Here is a 12,603-nt window from a genome sequence, read left to right on the forward strand (position 1 = left end):
ATGATCTTCAGCATCTGCTTCTTGCATAGAAGCATCTCCATATTCTGCAGCAGGAATTTCCAAGTCTCCATTCTCAAGTGCCTGAAGAATGGCAGCTAGATTCCTGGGAGCAGAAGGACCTTCAACTACTGGTGGGTCAACAACCTCTGGAATGACCAAGTTTGGATCTTTCTCAGACGGGTTTTCCCTCAGATAGTCAAAGAGAGTCTTGAAGTCTCCAAGCAGAACAGGATACTTAGGAATCCAGATAACCATGTCCCTGCATGGGTTTGCTTCCATTGCAGCAGCCAGTCTCAATACTTCCAATTCATCCACAAAGGGCTTCTCCTCAGCAGCAACACAAATTCTGAGAGGATGGTAGTATATACCATTATCTTCCTCCAGAAGGTAACCAGGGTAACCAGGGGCAGCAGCCACTAGTCTTTTCTGAACTCCCATTGCTTCTACTTGAATATCCTTGCGAAATCTTCTCCAGAGATTTCTTGTAGACACATCATCCAGACCATTTAGGAATGCATCCTTCAGAAGGTCTAGACTGCTAATCACCTCATGTCTGAAGAGTTCCAGGTATGTAGAAGGTTCAGGTTCAGGCGGATTGAAGGTGAATTTGAAGTCAGGATAGAGAAGACAGTAGGGTTGGGATTTTCTGGTAGGTAATGGATGGGATATAGAAGGTGAAGGTGCGGTGGTTGAGGAAGAGGGGATATCTGAGAAAATGATTGATGAGGTTGGAGTATCAGATGGGATGGATTGAGGAGAGGGTGGAGTATTTGTAAAGGGAATTGGTGAGGGAAAATGCGGTGATGGAGGAAGAATGCTCAACGGTGTGGGGTTTAGAATGGGAGAGGAGAAGGATGATGGAGAAGGATTTTGTAAAGTGAAGTTTACTTTTGGTTCAGATGGAGGTGATTGGAAAGATGGTTTAGGGACAGAAGGAGGTGGAGTAAGGACATTTCTGGAGATTTGTACAGAAGAAGAAGAAGAAGATCTGGTTCTGCGAAAGGAATCTCTGATCCTTTTATCCTTTCGTTCTTTAGAGTCCACCTTGTCAGGATCATAGGTGACCCTCAACTTCTTGGCTCTTTCAGCCTCATCTTCTTCAGCCTTTCTTTTTAACCTTGCCTGTCGTTCCTTCTTATCCTTCTTCAGAATATCCTCTTTAGACGGAAGTACTCTGCCACGGATCCAAGCAGGATCAACATCCGATTGCTTCCTCACGCAATCTTCCAAGTAAAACTTGACAACTTGATCAAGTTCTTTATGAAACAGAGAGATGAACCCTTTAACAGCAATTCTTCTAGACAGAATGTCAGGAAAGCTCGTGCACATAACAGGTACATTCTTAATGACTTCCAGTCCGAACAGATCAACACCATTGAAGATGGGACCTTGAGTTACTCCAAGAAAATGCGAGGCATTACGATTTCTGATGGAGTCCACCACTTTGCTTTCAATCAGAATGTCTGAAATCATCCTTCCGAAAGGAATGGTTGTTCTTGGAATATGAGGATACTTCGCCCTTTCATCTTCTCTTGACTCAAAGATAGAGGTTTTCAGATTCTCAAATAGAATATGGGAGATGTTGATCTCTATCTTTTTGCCAATGCAGAAAAGAGTATACTTGTGAGTCGGACTGATGTAGGAGGAGCAGCGCATCTTTTTTCTATGGTGAAGAGAACCCAGAATAATCTCAGCCCATACTTTATAAAAAGGCTTTAAGTTGCCCGTAAAATGAGAATCAGTTCCAACAACCGTAGAGATTTGTTTTTCAACTAAAGTCCAGTCAACTGTATGGGGTTGAAACTCAGACCAACCTTCTTCATCATCAAGATTGTACAGCTTTCTGATGAGTTTCTCAGTGATAGTCACTTCATGCCCTAGCACGAATGAAATGACGGCAGTTGGGGTAACTGTTGCATGAACCCAAAACTCCTTTACAAGTTCAGGATAAATTGGACCAACCAATCTATCAAGATATTTAGACCATCCTTGCTCAAAGATTCTTGCATCACACTGAAAGCCATTTGCTTTAAGGTTGTTGATGTCCACAGCCGATTCACATAGAACTTCCAGTTCTTTCGTGGGTATTAAGCATGTTTTCAACGGAGCATCATTTTTGCTTAAACGGTTCTGTGTGGAAGTGATACTATCTTTAGAGATTGATGAACGAGAGGATGGATTCATTATGATAATGCTTTGTGATCAAATCAAGAACTAGGGTTTGAAGAGAGATGCAACAAGGTGAATGCACAACAGAGAGAGAAAGAGAGAAAAAATGGGAATGAAGATGAAGCGGGTAATTTAAAAGATTTAAAAAGAAATCAATGTGCATTTAATGAGAAATGACATTAGGAGAGAGAGAACACAGTAAATGAAATGATTTAATACAGTTACCTAGGTCAGCGTCTTTTCAACTGCACGCTTTGTACAACCCGTACAGACACGTGTTCATCATCAGATAATAGATGACAGCTGTGAATATCAGAGAGATTTTACGCCTTCAAATTCTGATTACTGCTTCTGAATTGATCTAATTTCTCTTCTGGAAATACTCCTTCTGTAGTGTGCTGATATAAGTCTGAATGATCTTCTGATCCATTACTTCTGATGTACACAGCTTCTGGAGGTTCACTTCTTTGTTCTGCAGCTTCTGATAAGACAAAACTGTATCTGCAGAAATTCTTAAGCTCATTGTTTCATCAGAAACAAGTTTATCATCAAAACAGATGTTTATTGATTTGTCCACAATCAATGTTTCAATGTTGTATATTCTGTAGCATTTAGAGCATTCAGAATAATCAAGAATGAAACATCAATGCTTTAGAGACAAACAAAACAGATGGTTCCAAGACAAATAAACTTTCTTTTCTGAAATCCTACAAACAAAGTTTCTTCAACAGATTTAAGAACCAGAACTTGAAAGACAATCTTTCTTCCCTTCAAGTGTTGAGACCAACTTGAATCCAGGTGTCATGTCATGTTGAATGTAGTCTTCTTTGTTATCAAGAGAATCTGCAAAAGAAATAATCTTTTTCTTTGGTACCCACATCTTTTTGGGTCCTTTCTTGTTAGATTTTCTCAAGTTCTGATTGAACTTGGATTTAACATTGTAAGCAATAAGAGAAACAGCATGATAATTTTTAATATGAGTTTCATGATATTTCCTAGGTTGTGTCACATGCTTCTTGGTGTGTGTTATGTGAAAACTTTGTGCATGTGAGGTGTGCCTAATATCATGTGAGTGGCCATACTTGAACTGATCATACAATGGCTTGTATGTGATTTTCATTTCATCAACAGGTTCAAGTTTGTATGGGGTTTCACCCTCATAACCAATGCCAACTCTTTTGTTTCCAGATACGGCATATATCATAGAAGCTAGCTGACTTCTGCCAATACTTCTAGATAAGAACTTCCTGAAACTTAAATCATATTCTTTCAGAATATGGTTTAGACTAGGAGTGGATTTTTCTGAATCAGAAGGAGATCCAACATTATTGGATAATTTTAAAAGTTTTTCTTTTAATTCAGAATTCTCCAACTCAAGCTTCTTTGTTTCAAATTCAAATTGCTTTTTCAGCTTTTTGTATTTGAGACTAATCTGAGACTTGAGTTCCAGAAGTTCAGTTAGACCGGAAACTAACTCATCTCTAGTAAGTTCAGAAAATACCTCTTCAGAATCTGATTCTGATGTAGATTCTGATCCGTCATCTTCTGTCGCCATCAGCGCACAGTTGGCCTGCTCATCTTCTGAATCATCTTCGGACTCATCCCAGGTTGCCATAAGACCTTTCTTCTTATGAAACTTCTTCTTGGGACTTTCCTTCTGAAGATTTGGACATTCATTCTTGAAGTGTCCAGGCTCGTTGCATTCATAGCACATGACCTTCTTCTTGTCAAATCTTCTTTCATCAGAAGATTCTCCACGTTCAAATTTCCTTGAACTTCTGAAGCCTCTGAACTTCCTTTGCTTGGTCTTCCAGATTTGATTTAGCCTTCTGGAGATCAGGGACAGTTCATCTTCTTCTTCAGATTCTGATTCTTCAGGATCTTCTTCTCTGGCCTGAAAAGCGTTAGTGCATTTCTTGATATTTGATTTTAATGCAATAGACTTACCTTTCTTTTGAGGCTCATTTGCGTCCAGCTCTATTTCATGACTTCTCAAGGCGCTGATAAGCTCTTCCAGAGAAACTTCATTCAGATTCTTTGCAATCTTGAATGCAGTCACCATAGGACCCCATCTTCTGGGTAAGCTTCTGATGATCTTCTTCACATGATCAGCCTTGGTGTATCCTTTGTCAAGAACTCTCAATCCAGCAGTAAGAGTTTGAAATCTTGAAAACATCTTTTCAATGTCTTCATCATCCTCCATCTTGAAGGCTTCATACTTCTGGATTAACGCTAGAGCTTTGGTCTCCTTGACTTGAGCGTTTCCTTCATGAGTCATTTTCAAGGACTCATATATGTCATAGGCCGTTTCCCTGTTAGATATCTTCTCATACTCAGCATGAGAGATAGCATTCAGCAAAACAGTTCTACATTTATGATGATTCCTGAAAAGCTTCTTTTGATCATCATTCATTTCTTGCCTTGACAGCTTTACGCCTCTGGCATTCACAGGATGTTTGTAACCATCCATCAGAAGATCCCATAGATCACCATCTAGACCCAGAAAGTAACTTTCCAGTTTATCTTTCCAGTATTCAAAGTTTTCACCATCAAATACCGGCGGTCTAGTATAACCATTGTTACCGTTGTATTGCTCAGCAGAGCCAGATGTAGATGCAGGTGTAGGTGTAGTCCTTTCACTTTCATCAACCATCTTTTAAATGAAGCGTTTTTCTCTTCCTGAATCTTTTCTAAACACGGTTAAGTGCTTGCACCTTAGAACCGGCGCTCTGATGCCAATTGAAGGATAGAAAAACACTTAGAAAGGGGGGGATTGAATAAGTGTGACTTAAAATCTTGGACGATAAAAATAAATTGCACAGTTATTTTTATCCTGGTTCGCTGTTAACGAAGCTACTCCAGTCCACCCCCGCAGAGATGATTTACCTCAACTGAGGATTTAATCCACTAATCGCACGGATTACAATGGTTTTCCACTTAGTCCGCAACTAAGTCTTCCAGAGTCTTCTGATCACACACTGATCACTCCGGGAACAACTGCTTAGTTCACTCCTAAGACTTTTCTAGAGTCTACTGATCAACACGATCACTCTAGGCTTAGTTCACTCCTAAGACTTCCAATCTGCTCAGCCAACTGCTAAGACTTCCTAGAGTATACTGATCAACACGATCACTCTAGTTCCTTACAACTTAATGTAATCAATTCAAGAGTTTACAAATGCTTCTTAAAAGCGATAATCACAACTGTGATATTTCTCTTACAGTTTAAGCTTAATCTCACTAAGATATTACAACAGCAATGTAGTGAGCTTTGATGAAGATGAAGATTCTGAGTTTAGATTTGAACAGCGTTTCAGCAAGTTTGATATAAGTTGTTTTGGTGCAGAATCGTTAACCTTGCTTCTCATCAGAACTTCATATTTATAGGCGTTGAGAAGATGACCGTTGAATGCATTTAATGCTTTGCGTGTTCCGTACAGCATCGCATTTAATGTTATACGCTTTTGTCAACTACCTCGAGCCTTGTTCACGCTGTGTCTACTGACGTAGCCTTTAGTAGCTTTAACGTTCCTTTTGTCAGTCAGCGTAGTCTGCCACGTGTACTTCCTTCTGATCTGATGTTTGTGAATACGACGTTTGAATATCATCAGAGTCAAACAGCTTGGTGCATAGCATCTTCTGATCTTCTGACCTTGAAGTGCTTCTGAGCGTGATACCATCTTCTGATCTTCAGTGCTTCTGATCTCATGTTCTTCTGATGCTTCCATAGACCCATGTTCTGATTCTGCTTCGACCATCTTCTGATGTCTTGCCAGACCATGTTCTGATGTTGCATACTGAACCATTTTGAGATACAACTTCTGAGCGCTGAATTATGCGTACTCTTTATATATTTCCTGAAAGGGAAATTGCATTGGATTAGAGTACCATATTATCTTAAGCAAAATTCATATTATTGTTATCATCAAAACTAAGATAATTGATAAGAACAAATCTTGTTCTAACAATCTCCCCCTTTTTGATGATGACAAAAACATATATAAATGATATGAATTTGCGATCAGAAAGAGTAGACGGCAAAAGACAAATTACACAGCTATAGCATAAGCATATGAATATGTCTCCCCCTGAGATTAACAATCTCCCCCTGAGATAAATAATCTCCCCCTGAAATAAATACTCGAAGAACTTTGATAAAAGACTTCCCTGATTATTTCGGTAGAGACGATCATATAAGCTTCTGCCTTCAGAGAATTCATAGCTTCTGACTTCTGCTTCCATTGGACAGCTTCAGAACTTGAATTACTGGATCTTTTAGAACATTCACATCTTCTGATTTCTGCTTCCCTCGGATAGCTTCAGAACTTTGAATGTCTACCAACATCACTTCATGCTAGATTTGTATCAGAACATTGTTGAATGTACCAGAGCATCATCTGAGCATCTCTACATCCTGAAATGTTACAGAACAAAAACTAAACGACAAAAGTCAGCATGAACGAGTTAGAACATAAAATGTATATTCAAATACATGATATGTATCAGAGCCAAATGTATCAGAGCATTTAGGCTAAAAACGTGTATCAGAGCAAATAATGTATCAGAGCCATAACATTATATGTATCAGAGCAAATAGAATTTTGTCAGAACAGGATAGACAATGATATTCAAATTCTATTATCAGTGCTTCTGATTCATTCTTCTTTCTTGCTTCTGATCTCTGAAGCTTGACAGCACTCAGCTTGCTTCAGTTTCCAAGAGCTTATTCCTTTTACAGAATAACGCTTCTTATGGTTTTGCTTCTAGTGTTTGCTTCTGAAGATTCACTTCACTTCTCTGTACCTGCAAAACACTTAAACCATATAGAACTTGCAGTTCTTGTTAGTGAATGCAACTGATTAAATCAAATCATTTATCACAGTATTTCTCCCCCTTTTTGTCATATCATCAAAAAATAGAAAAGGTTCAGATGAATAAAACAGAACACATGGAGGAAGAAGATGATTTCATTAAGGTTCAACCAATGGGTACAAAAGTACAGGATGAAAAGATCAGATGCACAGAAACAAAGCAGATGCAAAGAAAAGAAAGAAACAACATAGACTCAATCTAAGATGGCCCTAGTCTTGACAAGATCTTGGCCAGCATCTGTTTAACATCGTTGTTGTGTCCTTCTTGCCTCTCAATGAAAGCATCATACTTCTCATTGAGTGAGCTTTGCTCATCCTGTCTCCTCTGAATTTCTTCTAGAGTCCTTGCGAGACGAGAAGGTTCATCAGAAGAAGCTTCACCGCTTTCAACCACAGGAATGGCATGTTGATCTGCAGCTTCCATAGAAGTATCATTTGCTGGGATATCCTTAACAGGGTCTGATTCAGCAACATGATCTTCAGCATCTGCTTCTTGCATAGAAGCATCTCCATATTCTGCAGCAGGAATTTCCAAGTCTCCATTCTCAAGTGCCTGAAGAATGGCAGCTAGGTTCTTGGGAGCAGAAGGACCTTCAACTACTGGTGGGTCAACAACCTCTGGAATGACCAAGTTTGGATCTTTCTCAGACGGGTTTTCCCTCAGATAGTCAAAGAGAGTCTTGAAGTCTCCAAGCAGAACAGGATACTTAGGAATCCAGATAACCATGTCCCTGCATGGGTTTGCTTCCATTGCAGCAGCCAGTCTCAATACTTCCAATTCATCCACAAAGGGCTTCTCCTCAGCAGCAACACAAATTCTGAGAGGATGGTAGTATATACCATTATCTTCCTCCAGAAGGTAACCAGGGTAACCAGGGGCAGCAGCCACTAGTCTTTTCTGAACTCCCATTGCTTCTACTTGAAAATCCTTGCGAAATCTTCTCCAGAGATTTCTTGTAGACACATCATCCAGACCATTTAGGAATGCATCCTTCAGAAGGTCTAGACTGCTAATCACCTCATGTCTGAAGAGTTCCAGGTATGTAGAAGGTTCAGGTTCAGGCGGATTGAAGGTGAATTTGAAGTCAGGATAGAGAAGACAGTAGGGTTGGGATTTTCTGGTAGGTAATGGATGGGATATAGAAGGTGAAGGTGCGGTGGTTGAGGAAGAGGGGATATCTGAGAAAATGATTGATGAGGTTGGAGTATCAGATGGGATGGATTGAGGAGAGGGTGGAGTATTTGTAAAGGGAATTGGTGAGGGAAAATGCGGTGATGGAGGAAGAATGCTCAACGGTGTGGGGTTTAGAATGGGAGAGGAGAAGGATGATGGAGAAGGATTTTGTAAAGTGAAGTTTACTTTTGGTTCAGATGGAGGTGATTGGAAAGATGGTTTAGGGACAGAAGGAGGTGGAGTAAGGACATTTCTGGAGATTTGTACAGAAGAAGAAGAAGAAGATCTGGTTCTGCGAAAGGAATCTCTGATCCTTTTATCCTTTCGTTCTTTAGAGTCCACCTTGTCAGGATCATAGGTGACCCTCAACTTCTTGGCTCTTTCAGCCTCATCTTCTTCAGCCTTTCTTTTTAACCTTGCCTGTCGTTCCTTCTTATCCTTCTTCAGAATATCCTCTTTAGACGGAAGTACTCTGCCACGGATCCAAGCAGGATCAACATCCGATTGCTTCCTCACGCAATCTTCCAAGTAAAACTTGACAACTTGATCAAGTTCTTTATGAAACAGAGAGATGAACCCTTTAACAGCAATTCTTCTAGACAGAATGTCAGGAAAGCTCGTGCACATAACAGGTACATTCTTAATGACTTCCAGTCCGAACAGATCAACACCATTGAAGATGGGACCTTGAGTTACTCCAATCGATTGTGTTATGGTTGTGACTTTTGTTGAAATGGTAATACTTGAACTTGTTTATCGGATAAGATTCTCTAACTAGAATAAGGTTATTGATCCTAACTTATTTGAACTATGTGTTTTCACACTCTTTCCAAATCTAGACTAGGGTCCACATTTTCCCTCTTCCTTATGCCGACAAATATCTTTTCTAGGTGGTCGGATGAGCCCATTGCTGCCCGTCCCTCTGTTAACTCCCATAGACAAGAGTTTTTATTTGTAATTGATGAAAGGTAACACAATCACATCATTAATCATCAAATAAATTATTTCACAAGGTTCGTTTAGCTCGAAACGGCACACGAAACGGACCAACGGTTCAAAAGTTATGAACTTTCCAAAATACATCATTTTTCAAAAATCATCAGTGGTAATCGGTTACCCAAATGCCAGTAACCGGTTACCCTGTTTCACGAAACACATTCCCCTGGTTTTTGTATGGGTAATCGGTTACCCCCTTTTCAGTAACCGATTACCGACTCCCAGCCAGCAATCTTTCCCCTTTATACTGCAGTAATCGGTTACCCTGTCCTCAGTAACCGGTTACTGCGTACCTGCAACCCCAAATCTGCAGAAAACAGCATTCTACACATTCCAATTACCCTCAAATCATACCAACACGAATTTTAGGAAATGGAACACACATACAATACGAAATACACATCATAATACACCAATTAAGCATCAATTGAGACCATAACAACACAAACATCATGGGTTCAAACAAAGTGATCAAACATCATACAATTTGACTCAAATCCCTAAATCTATCATATGACTCAATCGATATGAATTCCACATCTATTCTATGCTATCAACCCCTAACCCGATAATAGATGTTAATCAGATAAGTTCCCCCTTACCTGGATATGAGATTGCTCTACTCTCCCGGTTGTCATAGCTTATGCCGCCGCTTTCAACTTTCTCCGAAAATCTTTTTTAACGACGTGCAGAGACGCACCAAAAACCTGTTCGGAAATCGCTTTGTCAGACGGACTTAAAATCGTCAAAACAAAAATCTCTCCGGTCAGAAGTTACCTCTACGAGTCTGGAACATTGTGCCCAAGAACTGCGACGATCCAATGGTTGGATTGGGAGAAACGTCTGTTTTGCTAAGGTGTTTCATTGCAGAAACTTGCTGCGAAAATTGGACTTCCTCTAGCTTTTCTCTTCCGCCATGGCTCTCTTCTTCACCTCTCCTCCATACCCTATTCCTCTTTGTGTTATGATAGCTCTTCCTTCTTTCAATTCTAAATCCAACATAGTAAGGTTATTTTATTTAACCACTTAAATAACTTAATTGGGCCTAAGTGACATACCCCTTGCTTCACAACAACTCAAATTAAACCCAAAGTTATTCTTAAACTCATTAATAAAATAACACTTCAACTTTATTCCACCAAATTAATTCAACGAAAATACAAAATAATTCTAAATAGTAATGTAATTTCCGATTAAATTAAAATTAGAAAATATGGGGTGTTACAATTATTATTCTATTTAAAATAATCAATTGTTTAGTTTAATTATTGATTTTTATTGTTATTGAAAAAAATATTTAAATATGTATAATTTATTAGGGTTAGGGCGGGGCGGGTGAGGGGAAACTCGATTCTTGTTGGTGGGGAATAATTATTAACCACGACCGGGTTCGGGGCGGGGAGGGTCTGGGTCTAGAAGGAAGAGGCGGGTCTTGGTGTGCTTAAACTCGCCCGCTTCTCGCCCCGTTGCCATGCCTAGCTCCTGCAAACTATTGACGATAATTTGCATAGCCACTATTAATTTAAAAATAACTTTCACCGCATACATTAATTCTCTCTATCACTGTTTTTTTTTTCATATTCATTTTCAAGGATGGATCCTTGCCCACTTTCACCATATACACGGGTTTCAGCGTGTGCTGACGTATATTGAGGATTACCCACGTGCTGGCCAGTATCGCCCGTACATAGGGAATGATGTTGTGGTACCGTTTCGTGTGTTTATTGGTCAGACTCAGCAAGATGACATCTATCGGATGTCATACACTTCTCACCGGGACAAAATTTCGTTCAACCATATTAAATACTTCTGATGGCTGACATATGGGAGTAGTATCATTTGCATGTATCTGCTAGAGCGGTGCATGCAACAATTTGGGTACGTAAAAAACATTCTCATGTTCCCCTTCGAGGTTGCTCCTGAGAGCATTGTCTACAAACATCTGAATAACATTCTGACAAATTTTAAGAGTCATATGGTATCGGAGGAGTATCGAAGGATGTCAGCCACAAGACAGTGGTCTTATATGGACGGTTACATGACTTGGTTCTATTCGGTGTCACACTATCATGACATGAGACGCTCCTGGGCGTCCACTTAGGCCTGCTCGTGAGGAGATCCTGGAGAATGAGTAGGTCAGAGATGATCATGTCGTTAATGTGTTGTCTACCTATTAGAATATTATGCAGATTATACGTGAAGGCAGAGAGTATGAATTATTCGAAAGAGGTAGCAATGATGCGGTTGTCGTAGCATGTTCCATTCTTACTGAGCACGAAATGCTTTGGGTTATTGTCGGCAAAAGAGGAGTCAAGGAATTAGGATTATGCATACTTAGTGGATTATGCATTTGATTGTATTTTGGGATGTTTTGGTTTTTTTTACCATACTTTGAGAACTTTTTTTTACTATGATTGTCTTTTTTAAAATACTTTGTTATATGCTATTCGTGTTTATTGATTTTTGAATCGAATAATAGCAATGTTAATCGAATTAAGATTACTTCGGATTTAAAAAACTACAAACTTATGACAATGTTTCTGCATATAAAAAATTATCTCAAAATACTTGTCATTCTAAATTACTAATGCAATTTTATATTTAATCTTTCAATTGTACCATTTAATAAATACTCTTTATTATTTTCTCACTTAACATTAATGCTAATTTGAATACATCAACAGTTAATCAGGTTAATTTGGTAAAGTCAATATTCTCTCTCTTTCATTTATTACTGTTTCTTAATCTTTGTGAAATGTTCAACTGCGGCAAATAATATGGAACGAAGAGAGTATATGTCATTTCCAGAGCGGGTTTTTCTGACTATGTTAACATAGACTTTCTCAATTATTGCACGATTAGACTCATAAACATGATAAAAGAAGTGAGTTTCTTATGAATAGCAATAATTATTCAATACTACGTTTAGTTTCACATGAATTAAAATATGTGTCTATCAGAAAGTTGAAAAGAATCTCTTCAATATTTAAATGCCCGGCAACATGACGGCCTTCTAACTTTTGATTCAAGCCATGATTGTGTATTGCACACACAATAGAAAGACTTCAAACATTTGAAGACATGTGATACCCAAGTAACCTGAATAGACAGACATCTGCATTTTCTCATTCTAGTGTGTCACCGTATTTCTACTTTCTATTTTTGTTATACTCGCAAGTTCTTTCACAACTCAACTTCATAAATTATTTTTCTTCATTTGGAACTTAAATCAAACCTCTCGTATGACAACCTAACTTTTTTTTGTTGCTGTATGACAACCTAACCTAACAACTTCACCAAAAAGTCATTTTAACAGGACATCTCAGCATCGTAAATTATATACATCGGAAAATATTTACTAATATTTGTTTTCTCAACAACTGATTTAGCAAG

This window comes from Vicia villosa, unplaced genomic scaffold, assembly GCF_029867415.1.
Source record: "Vicia villosa cultivar HV-30 ecotype Madison, WI unplaced genomic scaffold, Vvil1.0 ctg.001862F_1_1, whole genome shotgun sequence".
In the NCBI taxonomy this organism is placed as follows: Eukaryota; Viridiplantae; Streptophyta; class Magnoliopsida; order Fabales; family Fabaceae; genus Vicia; species Vicia villosa.